Genomic DNA, 18184 nt, shown 5'->3' on the forward strand with positions numbered 1-18184 from the left:
CATTAATAAAAACATGCATTTATACAAACCTCAGTGTAAACAAGCAGCCCGGCACGTAAACAGACAGATGTTGTGAGATGAGTCGAGGACTTTTTCACAGTCTTTCAGCAGCTCCCAGTTATCGATCAGTTTGACTCTACGTTATTTGGTGATAGTTTTGTTTAGTAGCAACATAATTGTTGTGTTGTTCGTTGTCTCAGCAAATCCAGAGCGAGGGTAGGCCGAGAGAGTAGGTCGATTCTGGGTTCAAATCTGAATACCACTGCAGAACGTTACAGTTCTGGTCGCTTTTTGGAGCTTCCCCTTACAGATTCAGAGGAAATTTGCGATACCATCCATTCATCAGCACCGCTTTATCCTCACTCATCTCACCACTGACACTCACAACTCTCCTGGTTGAACGTGAGTTTCTTTGGTTTTCAATTCTCGCCATTTGAAAAAAGCTCCGTGTCCTCTGCTTCTTTTTAGAAGAATTTGTATATACAGTATGCCATGATGAACATCATGTCATGATTGATGTTATAGCCACTATAGCCGTGTTTTCCTGATTCTCGCAAGGCCTCAACCAAGACCCTGGTCGACGGCTGTGATCTTGCCAGGCTGGTTATCCGCTACCAGACAGTAGGGGGCAGTGGAGAAACCAATCTCCCCACAACAAGACCTTTAATCATCCATCACAATGACTCTGAAGCTGTTAAATTAGGGTAAAGATTCAGTGTCAACACAAAAGCCAGTCACATGTTCCACATGAAACACGCTACTTTCTAACGTTATATTGTCGAAAAACAACACTACATTTCCTCATCATTTGTGTCCGAAACATCTGCACTATGTACCCTTACTGGTGGCTAACAAATACTGAAAAAGAATGTCTGGATTTGTGCACCTCTTCTAAAAAATTTACAGATATGGAGGAAATATATGAGCGTTGTTTAGGAGGCAGGATGTATCAGTTGTGAAGATGCTATCGCTAACTGTTATGAAACGATAGGAGGTTTTCCCGTCACAATTACGTTGAAGTAAAGTGATTTATGATATTATTGCAGTAGTTAATTTGAAAAACAATCTTAAATAAATCCCCAGGACTGTATGTTGGTGAGTGAAGCAGCATTTTAAGTCACTCACTCACCTATACGCCGATTTTCAGTTTCAAGTTTCAGTCTCTAATGAATTTATCACTATGTCATGACACGTAATTTGCTAATTTGGTGCCACATCGGCTGCTGATAGATATAAAAAAAATAATAATACTAATAACATTAATCTGCACCTCTGAAATAACAACTTTAGCTTGGGTTCATCCAATTACGATTAACTTTATGACCTTCCTTAAGGAAAAAAAATACCCATTTAATTGTCTTTGCATGCACACATTTATAACCCAAATTAACACAAAACTGAAGCGCCTAAGGTCAGAAACATCTCCGCAGACACCAGGAGTATTTTAATTTCATCATTAGTTAGTAATACACTGTTTTTTTATCTCTTTTCTAAAGCCGCCGTCTTCTCCGTGATAGTAATACTTCTGCTTCTAATTGGTTAATTGTCTTATTAAACACTATATTTATAGTTTTCATTATTAAGTGAAAACACCTGTGGTCTAAAGTTCCACAGTCTGTTTCTGTTAAAAGACCATTTTTGCTCAATGAACTTGTAGAAAAGAAACTCCACAGACTCATAATCTTCCACTGTTTTTCCCCTCTTCTCATTTTTTACACATGTTGAAATGTGTGTGTGCGTTTGTTTACACATGAGTCAGCGCTAACAATAAAACCACCGCGGGACTCTTTTCACCAAACAAGAGACCTGTGTAAACCTGGAGAGTGTAACTAATCGCTCCGTGCGGAGTTCAGACATTTCACGGTCTTGTTCACAAATGAAGTCGGGGGATCGTGAAATTAATCACCGCTCTCTCGCGGCTCTCGTCTGAGCTTTAAAACAGTTGCTGCTGTTAAGTAGCCGCTCTTCACGCTGACCCTCTCACCCAATGATGGTCAACGAGTGGAGGAAACCATCAGCTGAAATGAGGTGTCTCTGCAGGGTTCGTGTCTCTCTCTCTACGACTCCTGGAGGAGCTCGATGATCCGAAAGGACCTCGGCACGAAGCCGCGCCACTCCACATCCAGAGATGGAGCGTTGTAGTGGACCCGGGCTCCTGTGGAGGAACGAGTTTTCGGAGTTGCCTGTGGAGATGGGAGGTCACGGAGCAGGACAGAGGGATGATCTGTCACAGCAGGAGAACAGGTACGAATCCTCACGAGGAAACACAAACATATGCGTGGTTATTCAATATCTTTGGTCTTAAAACAACAAAATATGAGAGTCAATAGTTATTATATCTTTATTAGTTCAAGAAACGTCTATGTGTCCGTCTGTGTCCACTCCTTTATATCGTCCAACCTTGATCTACTCATGGGTAATTCAAGGAACTTCAACCGTCCAACAGTTCACTTCATGTCACTAACTAAAGGTACCAGTGTGGCCGTGTAGTAGAAATGCTACAAATGTATCACTTATCATACTGGTACGGACAAGAATAACACCAACAATGAAGCTAATAGTGACAACCAGTCAGGATGGTGCAATTTTATCGCACATTGTGATAAAAAAAAAACCCAAGAAAACACTCACAATAGGTCAGTAATGGTGGATTTACATAATCAAAATAGTTGTCATTCTCACACCTTGTGACTTCGAACGGTCTTTAAATATCTAAATATCTTTGGTCGGGATAGTCTTGAGATTATCGTTGTGCCTATGTGTGCCAGCGGCCAAAAACAACAAAAATCATTAATAATGAATTAAACTAATGAAGCAGGTATTCCTTAGTATATAACACTAAAAACAAGCTTACAAACAAAAAACTGCAATGAAAATACAAGGAAAGCATTTGAACTAGTATTTGAACTGATAATAAACGGTTTTACACATCTAAGCTGTACATGTTTGTCAGGCTGTAAATCCAGCATTCATATTTACGGCAGATGCTGCAAAGAAACCTAAAAAAAATGAGAATACTTTGGTGCTAGAACTTCAAAGGGCAAATACATGGGGCTTCACATTTCTTCAACAAGCTCACTCGACACACTTTAAGCACTTACCCAAGTTTAAAAATTGCTCATCATCACAGCACCCCAAAAAATAACAGAGACAATTATGTTCCATGAACTCAACGAGGTTAATTCTCCTGGTCCTCCGCTTCATTTGTTATTCTGAGCAGACTGTCATTTTAGCTGTTTAGTTCTTCTGATGATGAAGAATGTGTTTGCTGTTGGTCACAGCTGGAAGGAAATGAATTTAAAAAAAAAACACGATGCCAAACAGTTAAATAGCATTAATATTGTCTTAACTTTTCATTCCATTTTTGTTTAATCTGTCTGCGGTGATTTCCCGTGATCACAAAGGTACGGCTAATTTCTCCGATGGCTGCTTCCTCTCCACTTGTTTGCACGAATCGCACACATGTCGGACACCTTGTTTTTGAAGAAAACTGAAGCGAAAACAAGCACAGATGTCGACGCTACAAGGCCGTTTTCACGTCATCTACTCGTTTTAAAGCCTCTTCTGGTTTCAGTACGACCGAGGGTTTTTTTTTTCCACACGCCGCACTAGTCCCCTGTCTCTCCTCGATAGCGGCGGTCAGTGCGTCCGAGCCGAGGCTTTACCTGGGTGGATTTCCTTGGACGCCGGCCTAATCATCTGGCCCTCCGTCAGACGCCGAGCGGGGCCAAGGCTACGACAGCACAACAGATGGGCCCTCAAAGGACTCGCCACATCTGCAGCGGTACAGAAGGATGAAAAGGAGGGAGTGTGGGTAAAAGAGACAAGAACTAATTTCTCTCATTTCCCGATTTCACGCAAATGAGCTGGCATCCAGCTCTGGCGAGATAAGTGCATATCTGAGACTCCAACGCCACCGAGGTGTTCGCGCCGCCTAATCCCCGCCCCCACCCATGTGCACGCTGGCAATTAACAACAAGCAACTTTTAAATGATTTAAGGGAATAGAGTGGACTTGGGCACATTATCAACAGTCCCGGTGTTTGTTTGTTTGCATGTCTGGAAATGAACTCACTTTCTTGTGGCTTTACGTCATCGCCTGAAGGAACAGGCAGTGTGAAACTGTAGCTGCTGAAAAAACTGCTGCAGAAAAGACAGGAAATTCACAACAGGCTTTTTGTTTATACCAGTAAATCACTCTGTATTCCTACCGTACTGATATAACCATATTTTTGAGTTTTAGTACACAGTACTGCTTAAGTTAATAGAACGGATGCCAATATACAATATTTATTTTCATTTTCTGTCCAGTATCTACTCATTAAGGTGTGCTCACGCTGAACACAGAGGCAATTTTCAAGTGAATCATGGATGGACTCTTGCAAGGTCACATCACACAAAAATATGCTAATTTCTTGTTGCTCAATTCGTAGCATTTTAGCGGCCCTGGTGAGTCTTTAACATCCTCTCGCATCTGTTTGAAAAGACATCATGACACGTACCGCGTCCAGTTGAATGTGTCTTTCTACTTCAGATTCTCATTATTTTGAAAATGTTTAAAGGTGAGGTTTGGTCGGTGAGTAGAAGGACATGTTGGAAGGTAGTTAAGCTTGATGCAAAATCAACTTTTTAACCATTTTAATACTTATATTTGGGACTCTGGAGGCCCTACCAGTCGCCAAAGTGTGGAAAAAGAATACTCAGTCATGTTTTCGTGGTCCCCCTTAGTGTAAGTCAGTCAGTCATCATCTAACCGCTTTATCCTCCACCAGAGGATCGGGGGGTGCTGTGCCAATCTCAGCTACATCGGGCGATAGGCGGGGTACACCCTGGACAGTTCGCCAATCCATCGCAGGGCCACACACACAACTAGAGACAAACAACCATTCACTCTCACACTCACTCCTATGGTCAATTTAGAGTGTCCAATTTACCTAATCCTCATATTGCATGTTTTTGGACTGTGGGAGGAAGCCGGAGAACCCGGAGAGAACCCACGCACACACGGGGAGAACATGCAAACTCCATGCAGAAAGGCCCTTGTTCCAACCGGGGCTCGAACCCGGGTCTTCTCGCTGCAAGGCGAGAGTGCTAACCACTACATCACCGTGTGGCCCCTTAGTGTAAGTATAGGCGATAAAACGCTCGATGTTGAATTCCCTGCGCTTATGACGGCAGCATGCGCATTTCACCACGAATGTTACCGCCCCACCAGTAAGTTTACTTCCGAGCTCCACCTTAGCTCCACCTTGTCCCTGCGAGAGTGCAGGCGAGGGAGGAAGAGCGGTATTATGTCAACGCGGAGGGACAAGTGTGCTGTTGGTGGCTGCACAGTGGAGCACAGTGTTTTACAGAGGATTTTATATATGAAGCTAATGTGCCGGATAAAGTCAGCAAACGTGTGTTCGCACCACATCGCATCAGACTGCGGACAGCGGTCGCCGTATTTAGTCAGGGGACGTATTTCACCGACGTACAAACACACAAATTGTTAAGAAAAGGTCACACAGAGCTCATAACTGACCATTCTGACACGTCCTAATTAAAAATATTTGTTCAGTACGTCCTTCATGACCGGAGCACAGACTCAGTCTGATACAATCACATAAAGCAGCTGTTTATGCAGCTCGCCGCTGATGATCAGTGGTGGCGATCAGCGGTGCTGCACTCTCTGTGCAGCGGTGCTACACTCTCTGTGTCACCGCTGATCGCCAGACCACTGGAGCACCGGAACTGGTCAGTGGTGGCGATCAGCGGTGGCGAGGTCTCCGGAGCACAGTGTTTTTAACTGATTTACAGTTCGGCACTGTTCGGCTCGATCCTTATGTAAGACGTCTCTTCCTGTGACGGCACTCTCGCTGTTTTCTGCGCACGCTGACATGTTGATATTGTCAGAGAACTAGTGGAGGGAGGGGGAGACAAATAGAGCTGTAAAGCACTGTAAAGAGGACAAATCAGAAACCCCCTGGAAGAAGTGGGTGTGTGTCTCATTTGCATGTAAAGGGACCATGCACGAAAACCGAGCGTTCTGAAAGGGGCGGGTTTAGCAGGGTTATTGAACTGCTATGATGCTTCATCCTTATGGTATTTTGACCAAAGCATGTCACTGACATGTTCATTAGGACACCAGGGAACTATTTTAATGGGGGAAATAGGGTATAATATGTCCCCTTTAAGGTAGATCCTGTGGGTGGGTAGTTAGGTAGTTAAAGTAGATGGGTACAGTAGACGGATGATGAAGGTAGGTAGGTAGAAGCATACTGTAGGTAGGTAGGTAGAGGGATACTCTAGGTAGGTAGGTAGAAGGAGGATAATTCAGGTAGGTGGGTAGGTAGGTAGGTAGGTAGAAGGATATGCTCAGACCTTCACACTGACTCCAGTGTGTGTGTGTGTCGTTAGTATTTATCCGTCGCTGTCCGCTGACTAATCTTCAGTTCAGGACGACTAGACTCTGGCTCTCTGTCCACAGACCGATGCAGCTGTCGTCTGCTCAGTGCTACGACTGGGAGGAGTTTACACAGGAATCCGCGCAGCAGGGCGTCGAGCCGAGCCAAGCAATTAGCACTCGGATGGACGCAGCCTCTGTGGCGTGTTGACCATCATTACCCGCTCCTGGTCGTTTGTGCTGATGTGTTCCTGGTGAAAGATGTCACTCTGCTCCTTCTGCTAAAATCTTGTTTTTGTCTTCAGGCTGTGAATTTATCCAAGACCAGAAAATATGTTTTGAGGGTTTTTAAGTGTGGTTTGATGACTTTGTCATGGAATCTAGCGCTCACTAAAAAAACATGGCTGCCAGTGGTGGCACAAAAAACTGCATAAAACCTTTGATGGCTTAAGAACATGTTCTCTGCTATATCTCACTGATAGACAGACTTTTCTGTCTGGAAAATGAAGTTTGTGTTGCTCACTCTCCCACACCAACTTCCATATAAAAAAACAGTGATTTTACATCACAGCCACAGGAGTTGTTGATCCACTGCTGCCTCCCTCAGTGCGTTTAAATGTGTTATTTTGTGACTTCAGTGTTTGAATTCCTTCTTTAGGACTTGTATCACTGACACAAACTCACCACATGGGGCAGCGGTAGACCAGAAGCCCCTGTTTTCCTGCCAGCTAAAAATTGTGTTTTTCTCAATGGAGTTTGGCACAAAAATTAATAATTTGTTTCCACTCTGAGAAAAACTGTCTAAAAACGAGATAAAGCCGCAAGCATGTTCTTAAGATATTGTAGGTTCTTTTTCATCTCCTTTAAGAGCTGTGACTACTTGGTTTGTTTGTATGATTTAGTCTGTTGTTAACTATCTAAAGTCAGTATTTCCTGATGTTTTCCTTTAGCGTGTTTCTGCCGAACTCTTGTAATCGCGAACAGCTGCATCAGGACTTATAACACACCATGTGATAAAACATTGCAAGAAACAACCCCAAAACCCATCAAAACATGCCTACCAGTATATAAGATCAACAAATATTCAACATAAAACAGAGATGAGAAAAGTTGAAACTGAAAAACTGACAAAAAAGCTAAACTATGACAATGAGTCAGCATTTATTTCCTCTGTCATTTGTCAGGAATGAGCCGTAACGTGCTGTAAACTGCAGCTTCAATATCCTCCCATCAAAAAACAACTGGTAGCACACAAGCTCAGGGACTCCGTGTCCGTGTTTGTGTTTTTTCCGCGACAGTGACGGTGACGTCTTTGTGCAGATAAAAATTTAGAAGTGGAACTCGGCCCATCGGGGGAGCATCCAGCAGCGTGAGCGGTAATGATGATGGTTATGAGAACCTGTTTTTTACGAGAGCAAATGACTCACCCAGATGGCAGAGACACTATAATCGCTCCGTCTCCGAGTCAGAGCTGCCATCTTGGTCCGCTCATTGTCTCCGCTTCCTGCGCGGCGCCTTTCCCTCGCGGAGCAATAGCGAATACCGTAATCCGTGATTAGGCGTGTTCGGCTGGCTCGATTGCGATCACCTTCTGTGTCTTCTAATTTGGACGCAGCTTGTGGTGTTGCTAAGTTTGAGTTGCGTGAAAAGGCAAAATAAAAGGCTCTGTGTGGAGTTTAACTCCCCGTCATTAAGGTAACGCATTTGTGTCTGTGCACGGCGGCGTCTCCTGGGCCTTCCTTGTTTAGACTGCATCTCAAATCAGATCTCATCTGCGTGTCGACATTTCTGTAGTTACAGGCAAAACGAGTAGTTTAAACAAAAATAAACAAAATGGACGACAGAAGTCTGTCCATTTTTGAGCTGCAACACAAATTTTCTTCAGATTTGTATCGTGTAAATTAACTTAATGTTTCTGACGTCGTCGCTCAAGGGTCGCAGAACTCTCCGGGATTCCACTGCACGCCGGTAAATGTGGTATGGTGTCACCACGGGGGCTTTTATTCGTGAATTGCGATTATTTTTGACTTCAATTCAGATGAGAAGGAATGGCAATTTTTTTATTATCATCACAATAATGAACTTAAGTACAAAATTCACGTATCTGTACTTTATTTATAGCAACATTTACTTCACCTCCACTAAGATCTTCTAAGTCTTGATGAGCTGCATTCACTCATTCACACACATCAACATGGTTTCTAGTGTCTTTGCTCAAGGACACATTATAGACGAGCAGGGCCAAGAGTTGAACCCACACCCTTCCGGTTGAAAGACAACTCGTGCCACCACTGAGCCACCATTGCTCAATCCTTGTTCCTTATACTTTTACTTCTAAAACTTCTAAAATTACTTTTGATACTTAAAGCCCACATAGACCGGAAGCTCCAATTAACACTGCGTTTGTGTGTGTATCTGCGTCATAACCTCGTTTATGAAACCCTAAAGTTTCAGAACAAACAGTTCAGCCACTGCTGAGAAAATAGTGTTGTATTGTTTTCCTGGGCTCTGCGAAGCGGATCGGCACTTCCTTAATTTGATGTCGTCATCAGAAATCCTCACCACTCCTCTCACCACCGTAGCGCCTCCTGGTGCGGGCACTAGTCCGGGCACATCCGGTTGCGTACATTCAACCGCAGAAGAAGAAGAACTACTCTCGTTGTAGCTGCTGAGATGCAGAGCATCCACCGTGCCAGAGGGGGAGCTGTGTATCTGAGAGCTGGCCTATCTATTACGTCACTTCCAGGTACCTGGCCAATCACAGGACAGTGGGAAAGCTCTCATTGGCTGGCCAATCACAACACAGTCCACATTCTAGGGGTGTGGTTTTGGTCTGAAACAGCGCGGCTGACGAGAGCGTCAGTGAGGAGATATTTTGATCGGCTCGTTTGCAGCGATTAGGTTTTTAATCATGAAAACAAGTTCATATATGTAAGTAGACCTCCATAACTAACATATATGTGTGATACAAGCATTCTATGTCACCTTTAAAGTTTAAGACGTTTACTTAAGTAATATTGTATAAAAAGTCATTTTCTGGTAAAGTACTTGTACTTTTACTCAAGTATCACTTTAAGGTACTCAATACAAGACCGTTGAAATCCTATCTGAGTGACCGAGACGTTGGAATTGTAGAAATCCATATGTGGTTTGAATCCGCTCTCAATCTGGATATATTTAAATGATCTGATTTACGTTTCATTTCATACTCGTCACGTGTGAAATGAACGATCAGGCCTCCGCGAGCTCTTAAGATAAAAAATGACGGGGCAAAAAAATCCTGAAATATGGCTCTTTTCCAGGGAGCCGGAGCACACTACTTTTTTACAAGGTTAATGAAGTCTGGCTAACTTTAATCATCTGTTTTTGCGACTCATGCGTCTTCATAAAGCATCGCCGTCGTCTCCGTGTCGGCGAGCGCTGCCGTTTTCAAACAGCTGTGCCCAGGCGCACTTGTGATGAATCGCGCCCGCCTTCCACCTCCTTCATTTCTCACTTCAAACGGTCGGAGGATTACCCGTCGTTTCCCTCCAAGCTCCCAGATAAAGAGGAGACAAAGGTTGGAGCAGAGCAAAGAGAGAAAACGTGGCACGACTGGAGCTTCCTAACGACCTGGACTGAAGGAGAACTGAGTGAGCGCACGGGGGCCTGCTCGCAGAAACACTTCCTGTCTGGGATTAATTAATGCGTACTGAGTAAAGATGGGGCGACGGCCTTGGGGGGTGCGGCCTCTTCCCGTCTCCATGTGTCTCTCTCTGCAGCCGTTGTGCGTCTCAGAGCGGCCGTTTGTCAGATCTTTGTGGTCGTTCTGAAGCTCGTTATCGTCGTGCTTCTCTGGTCGTTTTACATCTGTAGTGTTTTCATGTCTCTGCTGTGTGTCTGTGTGTGGTTGTTGGGATTCTCTGTTCAGCCATTTGTGCGCACGCCGCCGGTCGTTCTGTGTCTTTCTGTGGCGATCGTGTAACTGTTTATTGTAGTTTTGTGTAATCGTTGGTAATCTTTGTTGTTCTACGTCCACTTGTGGTATTTTTTGCGTCTCTTTGTTTTTGTGTTGGTCTTCATTGTGTGTCGTTAGGCATCTTTTTCTGTTCATTTAGTGTCTTTTTGTCTCTGTGCTTTGGTTTACCATCTCTTTGTGTCTCCTTATCGTCGTGTTATGTCTGTTTTTTGTGTCTCTTTGTGTCACTTTGAGTCTTTCTGTAGCTGTTTTGTTTAGTTATGTGTCTACTTTGTCTTTTTGTGTGTTTTTTGTTGTTATTTTGAATCTTATTGTGTCTATTTGTGTCCCTTTGTCTCATTTAAAGCCTCTCTGTAAATGTTTAGTCTCTTTTGATGTTCATATTGTGTCCATATTCATCTGTAATTTCTGTCTATGTTCATTTTGTCTCTTTATGTTGTCTGTTTTTCTGTCTTTTTGTCATTTTAAGTCTTCCTGTAGCTGTTTTGTGTCTGTTTGTGTTAATTTTGTGTCTATATTCATTTCTAACTTCTGTCTCTAACTTCTGTCTCTTTGTTCATATTCTCTTTTTGTTGTAATTTTGTCTCTTTATCTTTATGTTGTCTCTGTTTTTTGTGTCTTTCTGTGTTCATTTTATGTCCATGTTCATTTTTAATTTCCGTCTCTTTGTTCATTTTCTCTTTTTGTTGTCTCATTGCATTTTTTGTCCCCTTTTAAAGGCTCTCTGTAGTTGTTTTGTGTATTTTTGTGTTCAGTTTGTGTCCACGTTCATCTCTAACTTCTGTCTCTATGTTCATTTTGTCTCTTTTTGTCTCTTTGTAGTCTCTGTGTGTGATCACCAGCGAGCGCTAACATGGTGTAACGCAGTGTGAATGTAAACTGTGTTAAACTGTGTGTATGTAAACCACAGCTCTGTTTTCTGGGCCTCGGCCACGTTTTGGCTCGTTCTCTAATCCTTCCATGTGTTCAACCCAAACTTTCTCTGAGAAGAACCAGTCGCTCATAAACACACTGATACACACCAGTGCGTTACTAACACACACACACACACACACACACACAGTGCCTCTCTGGAGACGTGAAGCAAAGATTAATCAGTTTATTTCCGTCTCTGTGGTTGAGCGCTGTGTCTGCTCTTACTCCTCACGTCTGGTTGACGTTTAAAACACTCGTGACAGCGACAGCATTTCAAATGTAGCAAAATGTAAGTAAAATTAAAAAAATCAGGGCGAAGAGGGTGAAACTGATCCATGTATTTTTTTTTTGGAAAGGTTTCTTCTAAACAATATCTCAGGGGCTTCATGGATAAATGGAGCGGAGAGGAAATTAGACTATTTAAGATGTCACTTTGAGTTAGGGGGTGTTTTTCTTTTCTTTTCCTCCACACACCTACACACAGGTACGCCGCCAACAACGCTAACAATTAGCCATGTCACACAAAAAAACTGACAAATTTAATTGTAGCCTGTAATTTGCTATGTACCAGCGTGGTGAAGGGATGGGTGTGTGTGTGTGCGTGTGTGCGAGCGCATGTGCGTTTTCCCAACTTTGTGAAAATAAGCAGAAATGGAATTGTTCAGTTTTCATGTCGTGTGCTGTTCATTTCTGCCCTTTAATCAACGGAGACAATGATGATGGGATGTGAAATGTGAGTTGGGGAAAATTGCGAGGTTTCAGTTTGTCCTGTATGGTTCTACGACAACTCCCCACTATACTTATTTAAACACTTTAAAATGTGTCTTTTATTTTACGCGTGGTTTTCTGCCCCATAGTCACTCAAAATTCCACTTTTGACCCGTCATTTTTCTTGTATTTATGGTCCTTGATAATCACGTCACCTTTAAACGCCCTGGCATTAAAAATGGGTCTGAGATCACATGAACAAAAACATATTGACGTCGCACCTCTTTGCAAGTTTTTACCGAATATGACTGAACGTACAAGTGCGAGGTTTCAGTTTGTCCTATGCAGTTCCACAACAACTCACCACTCTACTTATTCTACTCTGTACAAGAGAAGCCGAGTCGACTATTGTGGTAGTTGCTGCAAATAAATCAACATTTTAGTGTAAAAATGAAGAAGAAGAATCTGCCACTTATGCAGCTCAGGCCTTCAAGCTGAACTATGTACAATTTTAACCTAAGAAAATCTAAGGTGAACATGGACAGAAAATGAACACAAAAAGACACAAAACAACAACAGAAAGACTAGAAATGAAAAACAGACACAACATAAACATGAACAAGAACGTATGAACAAGAGGACTGGATTTTTTACTTTCCGAATGGCGAGAATTGAAAAACCACAGATGCATGAAAAACCGATGCTGACCTGTTTGGACAGTCTGGCTCCACGGCTTGTGTTTGCCGGCTCCGTAGAGAAAAAGGACGTTTAACTATCTTTAACCTACCTCTGAATGTGTTTTTGTGTGATTAAACACACTCAAGAATAGACTGGCAGCAGTCAGACCTGTTCCTAGCACTGTTAATACCAGGTGTGTTTTTAGGTATTTCTGGGTCTTTTCTGGTTACAATGTAAACATTTGTGCCTGTGATTTACTCATATTCACATTTAAAGCTTCCAAACTAAAGTATGTCACGTCATACATGATTGATTACCACGTTCTTCACTCCTCAGTGTAAGTTTGTCTGAATTTCTGTTTTTGTTGCGACAGAGACAAAAATCTCCATCATCTATCCGCTCTGGTGTTGATATTTAAGGACATTTGACCCTTAACCCCTCGTCTTTACTGCATCTACATCTTCCAAGGGGCGTACCTAATAAACTGAGGGTATATGTGGGTCATTCTCTGAGTAAAGTCTGGTTCATTCTGAGTCAGTGTCCTGCGTGTGAGATGTTTGAGGTCCTGGATCTGAGCTGAAACAACATGAACTGGGTGGTCTCTTGGTTTTATGCAGAATGTATATTTTCAAGGTTTTTGTGTCCTTGAGATGAGGCAGTGTATTTTTCTCTCAAGTGTTGAGTCACTCTTTAGAAAAGCGTGCCTCTGGAGTAAACCTCTGTTCGTCTGGCGTTAACAGCTTGTTAATCATTTTCTGTGCCTTTTCAAAGCCCACAAACACAGTTAAACCTGGCATCACAAAACAAATCCTTAAAGCTTTTGTTCTGTTTGTTTGTTTACGCTCCTATCAGATGGGGGGCGGTGGGTTTGCGCGAAGATTTCGGAGCGCTAAGTGTAACACGAGCGGTGGTGACAAAAATCTTGAAGAACAACAAGAGGAACAAAGGGAAGCAGCGAGACAGCGGAGGAATATGAGGATTTAGTAAATGCAGCAGAGATGTAAACAAAGCAAAACAAAGAGCTGGAGGAAGAAGCCACCACAGATTTATACTAACATGACCAGAGGAAACACTGTGTCTGAATGTGTTTGAGTGCTCTCAGACAGTCGGGTCAAGTCCAACAATTAGGTCTTGGTAGAGGAACCCCAGGTCAAGTCTTAGATTGGGAGAGTTTATTGGCGTCCTGATCAGATCCTCGAGCACAATGAACAAGGACATTTTTAGCCACTTAACAAAAGTATTACGCAATAAAATCCACACCTGCTTAAGTCTACAGTATCTTTTTCTGACGTTTTTGAACTCTCCCCGCACTAAACCCCATAGAGAATATGAGCGACTTTAACACAGGAGTTGTTGATCCACTGCTGCCCCCATCACTAAGTTCAAATGTCTTATTTTGCCACTTCCGATTTACCCCAGTGACAAAAGCTAAAACGCTAAAAATGCTGATTTCCTCAATGGACTTTGGAGCGGGGGGCGAGTTACTGGTTCACAAACTTAATGTTTTCAGCTGGAAAACGGCAAGAAGACGTTCAACCGGTCTGTGGAACCGTCAGTAAGGGTTGATGATGCACTTTAATGGTTTAGCGACGTCTCGTCTTTAACTGGTGGACGTCGGGGCTGACCTCATTGATCGTGAGCCCGACAGCGTGTTGGTGTGTGATTATTCTTCCAGTACACCTGCGCCTCTTTTAAATCGGTCTCTCGCGCCGTAAGAATAACAGCTGTGGCGAAGGTTAGGTGCAGCGCGCTGAATATGATGAAGTGAGTCTCCTGCTTCTCAATTTCATCTCGCTACCTGCCCAGACGCACTGCCGTTACCTTTTTTAACTTTATTTTACCGTCGCGCTCCCTGCTGCCGCGTCTATTACCCTTCGTCCCTTTCCCTCTCTCTCTGTCCATTATCCCAACGTCTTGTCTGCGGCTGGAGACGTCACAGAGGAACCTTGAGATGGATGGGGGTCTTCAGAGAGACGCCGCTATCAGCTCGGCACTAAAACAGAGTTAAAAACGGTATAAATCAGGGAGTATGATCAGGAGTGACAGCAGTGTTTGCCTTGGAAAGCCCATAAACCCTGATGCAATAATGTTTTCAGGAGGAGAAACGGTGGAACGTGTCGTTAAATCAAACATATGCTCAATACGGGGGTTGGTGTGTGAAACTGAAAAACCCCTGCGTCACGTGACCAAATGTCAGACTCTTTTCCTATTTAAAAGCAATCAGTGTGGAAAAGAAGGGAGTTTCTGTTTGGTTGAAATATGTTTCTCATTAGAGATGTCAGTGGGAGAAGCAGCGACGTTGACGCTTTAATCGTCTCGCTTTTCATGCGCGCACCGTAATGGGACTTGAGACAGCTGTGTCTCAGAGCGAGAAGAGAGAGAGAAAACAAAAAAAGGAGAGAATCATTAGTGAGTGCGTCATGTGGTCAAGTATCATCCAAGACCCTCTGGAAATGTTCAAGTTGCGGTGAAGGAAAGAGTGGATTATTTTAAATCAAGTGGGTGTGTGTGTGGGGGTGGGTAAGGCTGCTTTTTCCCTCTGAAGATTTAAAAATAAACACCAACCCTTTCCTCCTCCTCCTTTTCCTTCTTATCCTGTGCGACCACATACAAGTCTGCAGTTCTTCCCCACCTCTTTTTTTGAATCCCAGCTGTCGTGGGTTTGTGGCAGGTTAATTCACGTTGGAGAATGAGAGGCTGGAAGAAAACCACAAAGAAAGCTCCACCTTCACGATTCAGAAGGTGAACAACCTGACTGATCATGTCCACGCTCTGAGGATTTAGTCCAAGTTCTTCAGCTTTACATTTACAACCATATTAAGTTTGACTTTCTCTGTCTCTACACTCAGATAGTGTTCTACAGCTAAGGTTTCTGAAACCCTTTTTTAAAGATTAAATTTGACTTAATTGATCGTTACGGCAGCTGAAATTAAGATCCATCCATCTTCTACCGCTTTATCCTCCACATGAGGGTCGCAGGGGGCACTGTGCCAATCTCAGATGATGTCACACCCTATGGTCAATATAGTGTGTCCAATTTACCTAATCTCCATATTGCATGTTTTTGGACTGTGGGAGGAAACCGGAGAACCTGGAGAAATAGGCAAACTCCAAAAGTAAAATATTTCCATTCCAATTGAAATTAATTTGTATAGCAGGTAGGCAGAAACCTTTACAACCTTTAAAAACTCCCTTTTAACAGGAAGAAATCTCTGAGAGAACCAGACTCAAAAATATGCAGTCGTCTGTCGAGACAGGTTGTGGTGAAAGGACAAAAAGTCGGGGAGAGAATGCCCTTCCTGATGCAACCCTTCCGTTTATCCAGACACACTAGATGTGGCCTCCCCTGTGGCTGGGAGCAATTTGGACTGTTCAATTGTACCTTGATCAGAGGTACCCCAGCCCTTGGCCTGGTGGGGGACTTGAACTGGCAACCCAAGTACTTTTTCTGCTTGGCGATGGGCTGCCTGCCGTAGCTTCTCCAAAATCGTTAAAATTTCAGGTCGGTCTGAACATTCCAGAAGGCCTGGCTCACCTGTCTTTTAGTCCTTGCTTTGTGCACTGGGACTTTGTTGCCACAAAGTCGGAAGCACAGCATTGTTCAAAATGTCTTGGTGTGCCGAAGGGTTAAGATTGTCCGTCATTGGAGATAAAGGGCCTAGTTTCCAAAGCCTGATTGAAACACTTGAATTCAGTACTTAGTTGTATACATTTCCTTCAACTTAACTCCTCACAGACTCCAGGGCATTCTTCACTGTTTTACAAAACCTCAATAGCAAAAACTCCCCAACAGTTTTATCTCCAAGTGAGAAAGTTTTGTCGTGGACTTCTCCGGAGGCTGCTAGGACAGAGAAACCACAGAGAGTAGGACGTCCAAATATTAAAACCCCCTGGCGTCTTCCCATAATGCACTCCCTGGTAACCTGCCAAAGCTGTTAATTCAGTACCTACTCAACGCCGTGTTTGCTGTCTGTCTCATGATTAGAATGAAGCCACAGAGCAGGGAACAGTAATGGAAGCACTTTGTTCTGCAGTTTGAGTGAAAGGATGAACACTGTTCCTATTATTACCTACATGAATATGAGCAGGCATCAATAATTCATCCTAATGGCTCAACGTGTGCGATCGGTTGTCAGCGACTCGGTCTTTAAAGGATTTACAATGACATGTTTTTAGCTGCTACACGTGTATTTGATTTGTACTGTGGTGGGTGAAAGATCGGTGTGTGTTTGTGTGTTTGTGACCACATCCCATTAGCTGGTAGCTATTTTAGTATGTTTGATTTCTATTGATGATAAAGTGTTTATCAGTAACTGTGACTGATTTGACGGAATAGCAGTGGGCGAGTAACGTTGTTAAGCAACAGAGAGCAAACGAAGACGTGATGCCTGTGAAATGGAAAATTCCAAAGAAAATGACAAACACTGACTTTGACCAAGATCCCAAGGACAATCACTTGTCCAGATTGTATGTGTTTAATTTAAAACATTTATACAAAGTATGCTTATTCATGTGAGGACCCCAGAAAAATCTCAGTCTTTAGGAACCACTTTTCTACCAGACACTCTGTAACCAAGAGAGAAGAGTTCTTCATAAATCCCATCAAACCAACTTCTACACATTTTTAAAAAACCTCCTCTGTCCTCGTCTTTTTTCACTTTCACTCGTTTCTCCTGCAGTCAGCGCTGCCTTCTGGGGAAAGTCATGGGATTCCTCTGCCAAAAATAAACATCACTGCAGGGAAAGAGAAGTGAGATGATCTGTGAAGGATGAGCGTGTTTGGTTAAAAGTAGAACAGTTCTGCTCTGTCTCTTCTACTGTTCCCTTCTCTGATATCGTCATGGAGACACTGTGTCACGCTGACTTTATTTCATCTACTCAACTAAACAACTGCAAAAACGAAACACAATATGTGTACTTATACTGTATTTCTTTGAATTAAAAAACAGGGTTTTTTTTGCCACCGAGGATTTCCTCAAGGTAATTTTAAGGTATTCACTAAGCGAAAAACTATTTAACCTGGATTTATTTTGATTTTATGGCTGTGGAATTCTCAAAACATGTTAGCTATCTGGCAGTTATTTATTCAACCATTGAGGAATTACAGTTTGACACACTGGTGAATCTCGTCTGTGATCGGACGGTCGTTCCATGGAAGTCCTGTGGTTCTACCGTAATGACAAGTATATGGGCGCAAAGCTCTTATTTCTCTGCTTTCCGGTATCCATCCAACCGTCTTCTATGGCTTTAGCCTCTGCATGAGGCGGGGGTCACACCCTGGACAGATCGCCAGTCCATAGCTCTTGAATTTTCAAGGTATCAAAAAACGGTCTAGCTGTTACAGTAATGAGTCCTTGAGTCCATGTGAACAATGATAGTCGTATAATGGCGATAATAATGGTTTACTGTGACAAGCATGCATGTTTGAATGTCTGACTTACTATAAAAGGTCAAATGTGTAACATTTAGCAGAGTGCAGTGGCAGAAATTGAATATACTACATCTAAATATCACTTTGGAAAAAAAATTTTTTTGGGCAGA

General features: G+C 42.9%; 1 long non-coding RNA gene across 1 annotated transcript in view; it reads left to right on the forward strand.

Moving 5' to 3' along the window:
- The first annotated feature begins 2047 nt into the window (after window positions 1-2047).
- LOC122769547 overlaps window positions 2048-18184 on the forward strand; it is a 71969-nt gene continuing 55832 nt past the window's right edge. The window contains exon 1 of the long non-coding RNA XR_006360443.1: window positions 2048-2244. This is a non-coding gene — a long non-coding RNA (uncharacterized LOC122769547). The remainder of the gene's footprint in view (window positions 2245-18184) is intronic.

Source organism: Solea senegalensis, linkage group LG1 (genome assembly GCF_019176455.1).
Source record: "Solea senegalensis isolate Sse05_10M linkage group LG1, IFAPA_SoseM_1, whole genome shotgun sequence".
NCBI lineage: Eukaryota > Metazoa > Chordata > Actinopteri > Pleuronectiformes > Soleidae > Solea > Solea senegalensis.